Raw genomic sequence first — 4,795 nt, 5'->3', positions numbered from 1 at the left:
GAAGAAGCGGAAAACATCTTTCCTTGCAAACTCTTGGATGGCAAAGACAGAAGAAAAGTTTTGGCCAAAGGGAAAGTTTTCTTGGTGAAGGCTTCTGGGGGTAGTGATGTAGCCATGGAGATGATCGGAAAGTGGTATGTTGTGGAAAACAAGGTGAGAGGATTTTCTGATTTTAAGAGTCTGGAGAGCATATTAGGGATGAGGTTCTGGAACCCCTTTATATGCTTAACCGAAAAATCATATTTGGAAAACCAATCTTTTAATCTGAGTAACATCTTTTCGAGAACAGTTTTACCTTTGAAATTGAGGATATTGGGGAAGGCTGAACTATCCATTCGGATAAGAAAGTGGTGTCCAATGAGATGATACTCGAATTTTTTTATGCCATTTTTTACCGCTAAGATTTCTTTGAACACGCTATGGTAATACTTCTATGTATCAGAAAATTGTCCACTAACGTAAGCGATAAAGTGTTCTTTGCTGTTGATTTCTTCGAGGAGGATGGCACCCCATGATTCATCACTTGTGTCTGTCTGTAGTATGCGCTTTCCATCAGTAATCAACTTTAAGGGAGGCAGATTTTGCGCAATTTGCTTGAGGGTAGTGACAGCATTTGTGTGGTCAGCATTCCACTATGGGGGCTTCTTTTTCAATAAAGCTGAGAGGTGGCGAGTGTAGTGTTCCACATGTGGGATGAAATCACGAATATAATTGATAATGCCGAGAAACTATTGAACTTGCTTTTTGGAAAGTTGCTGATCTCGAAAGTGAAGCAACTCTTGGGCAATATGCTTTCCTAGCTGATAATGACCATCTTTTATTATCATAGAATTGAGTTAACAGCTGACCCTCGAGGTGATTTCCCGTTTCCAGGTGGCTATAAGCTCAAAAGGTATTTCAAGGGTTACGTACTGTTCTGCTTCGGAAGAGGGCGTTTAGTAGAGATAAGAGTTTTGATACTTCAGGTAAAAGAATTTGGTCGTTTGTAAAGATGGTATGGGCTAATTAAGGGCATGGATGATTCACTTATCTGGGCTGACTCAGGGATATAGGAGTATTCCACCAAATTTTCTATTTTTGAGGCTGTATGTTTAGAACATGAAGATGGGAGGGAAAGAGTAGATGAAAGAGTAACAGGATTGGGCGCAATGGAGGATTCTGAAGAAGATGATGCCATGAGATGAAAAATGCTTTCTTGTTATCACTGAAAGAATAGAAAGACCTATCACATTTACCACTTTCGTGGAATATCTGCCTCTTTGCCAAAAGAACTTCAGCCCGAATTACAAAGGCAAGTGAACCTCCATCAATTAGACATTTCCAACTTATCTTTTGGAAAAATTTATCAACTAGCAGTGAGCTGCCTTGAATGTCTATTTTTCAAAGACTTGACGGAAAACCGTCAACCATTCAAAATTGCTTGCAAGAAGCCTCATCTGAAGATTAAGTGAAGTCTTATTCCAAACCAAAGAAACCCTATCGGTTTTTCAAAAGGAAAGATCCCTTCTCTTCCAAGAACCCAAAAAACAGTCGTTGTTTCATATACAAAAAGAAAGGGCATTTTGCAAAAAATTGCCCAAATAAGCCGGCAAAGTCCAATCGTCTTCTCCATCATTTACAAACCTCCTTTGTCATCTCTACCCATGATGATATTTAGTCCTTGTTTTCAGAACAAGAGAGTGCCAATGAAGAAACAATTTTTGCTCTCGAAGAGACAAACACAAATTCTGCCTCTAACTCAAAAAATGTCTAGATATTCTTTCACAGAAGTGGTAAATGTGATAGGTCTTTCTATTCTTTCAGTGATAACAAGAAAGCATTTTTCATCTCATGGCATCATCTTCTTCAGAATCCTCCATTGCGCCCAATCCTGTTACTCTTTCATCTACTCTTTCCCTCCCATCTTCATGTTCTAAACATACAGCCTCAAAAATAGAAAATTTGGTGGAATACTCCTATATCCCTGAGTCAGCCCAGATAAGTGAATCATCCATGCCCTTAATTAGCCCATACCATATTTACAAACGACCAAATTCTTTTACCCAAAGTATCAAAACTCTCATCTCTACTAAACGCCCTCTTCCAAAAGAATACATCAAGTCTTCCCGATTGGATCAATGTTCAATTCAGGCCACCCAAGCAAAACAATACGTAACCTTTGACATACCTTTTGAGCTTATAGCCACCTGGAAATGGGAAGGTTATACGCACCTTCACCTTGGGGGTATCAGACTAATCCTCACCCTTCATGGCCAAAAAGGTTTACCAGTAACTATTCGGTTAGCTCTTCTTGATACCCATTTCAAAGAATACCAACATGTTGTTATTGGCATTGTCCTTACAACCCTTCATGCTGGAAGCGCACTACTTACTTTCTACCCAAATTTCAACCTCTCTCTTCAAGATCCCAATCTACCCACAGCCTTAAAAGTTTAGATCCAGCTTCAGGGAGCTGATAGATTGTATTATCCAAGATGGCAATGCTGCACCATCAGTTGGTATACCGACTTCAGAACCATGCTCTTGATTTGCCACATACATCAGCTGAGGCTTTAATGATCTTAGGTAATACAGAGTCTGTACCAACCATCATACAGATCCCAAAACAAGATCTGCTCAAGCTCATGCCACTTGAATGGCTTTCTAATTATGAGCAGTTCCACCAAAACTCCCAACCTGTCCAAACTTCATAAGTCTCTTATGAAAAGTGTCCGGATGGAATTGTCCGGATGACCTTTAAGCCTCCTACAGAACAAGCCCCAAGACTTTCTTTTTCCTACTCCTTGATGATTACTGCTGTTTCCACAAATCAGGAGGATATTCCCATTTCTGCCTTTAAAATAGATGGATATCCCATCTATCCTGCCAAACTCAATAGCCATTTCTGATGATTATGATTCAGACGACGATTATCTACATTTATGGCTTTCTAATCTCCTTCCCTGCTTTCTTGAAATCCTGATAAGAAAAGGAAAGACCATCATCATCGTTCATTTCCACCCATACACTAAGTATGCTCTGCACTTGCCTCTTCGAGGATCTTGTGCATCAGAAAACAGTGTTATCACCACCAATCAGATAAAAAACACTGCAGTTCGCCCTGTGTGTCACCTCTTCCACCCTTTGGTATTCAATGTTTTTGGGTGATAGCAATTTCCCTATCCTACATTACGTTCTCGTAAAAGTCCTACTTAATTTTAGGGAACTATACTCTAAAGTAAAAGCTGGTAATATGGACTAAAAGATGTGGTGATATATATCTATATCATTCGTTAGATTTGAGATCATATTCTTTTCTAAGCTATGGACATTATTCCTTCATCTTGGTGAGAGTGCGTGATACTATTTTTCTATTATTTTTTCTCAATCTACCATTCCTTGGAGTGACTATTTTTATTGGGTTTATTTACTTTTGACAGTGTCATTCTTACCCGTGAGATTTTGGGATTTGGCATGTCATTCTTGAAAGTAGCTTATTTAATATAGCTTTGATAATTGATCATTTTACATGAGTTTACTCAACTACTTCGTGTAAATGGTTTATGTGGGTGTGACTTTTCAAAGTCGGAGATAATGCTTATATGTTTATTTGATTGTTGTCATGAATCTGATTAAAGAATTAAACACAATTGCTAAAAAAAAAATCAATTTGGGTTTGCTGGATATTATCACTTAATTTGCTTGGGATTGGAGAAATAAGCTGGTTGGGGGGTGTGTTGAGTGTTGGAGAATGCATATTTATAAAGGATAAAATCGTTATTTTATACTCTAAGTCTCACTAGCAATTCTACTTTTATGTATTTAAGTTCTTTAAGCTTTTATTCTATGTGTTTCGTTATAATTTTAGTATTTTATGTATTTCAGGGGTATTTTAGTCATTTTACGATTAATGAAAAATCAGACAGCAAAATAGATAGCATTTTTTGAGCTGAAAATAGCTAAAAACCATAGAAAGGGTATAAAGGGAAAAATTATAAATTTAAGATTTTGGTGGGTCCTAGATGACATGTCATTGACCGATGATGTGGCAACATCCTATTAGACCGAAAATTGCTGATGTAGTGTTGAACGATAATGTGGCAGTATATTATTAGAACAAAAAATGTGTGTATGATGTGTGCAATTCATCAAATCACAACCGTGATGATGTGTTTCAACCAATTAGAGTTTGCCACATGGCGTAATCCCGAGCGTTCAAATTTTTTTATCTGATGGCCATGATTTACCCATTATATTTATAAATAGTAGCCTCCCTCTATAATTTGACAGTTCTAAATCCAAATTTAGACTCTATTTTGTGTAATTCTCATTTTATCTTGCATTTTCTATGATTCTAATAAAATTAATATTTTACCCCTAGTTCAATTATGAGTGACTAATTTAATTTCAATTTTGTGTTGAAGGTGAAGCCTTAGCATGATACATAGGCTTAGTTGGGTAAGTTTATTAACTCTCTCTCTAATTTATGTGGATTACTTTGACTCATCGTTGACAGAAAGTAATAATGTTGACTAGATTTTGCATGGTATACTAGCTCCCTAGTCCAAGATCATTACTGTTTGGCACGACGAGAACTTTATATTATATTTGTTAGCGAGAAACTCCCCTCTAGGATTAGTGGCTCTTCTTTACTCAGTGTTGACAGAGAATGCACCTAAGTTATTTAGTGGACAGTCTTGCCACATTATCGACAGTAGAATTATTATCACCACTTGACCCCACACTTAGTAGAAGATTATTTCCCCCAGCACAATAAGTGCTTGATACCATATTTACTAGAATGAGGACTATGAGG

Source organism: Citrus sinensis, chromosome 1, assembly GCF_022201045.2.
Source record: "Citrus sinensis cultivar Valencia sweet orange chromosome 1, DVS_A1.0, whole genome shotgun sequence".
Lineage (NCBI taxonomy): Eukaryota > Viridiplantae > Streptophyta > Magnoliopsida > Sapindales > Rutaceae > Citrus > Citrus sinensis.
Note: the sequence above shows the minus strand (reverse complement) of the source record.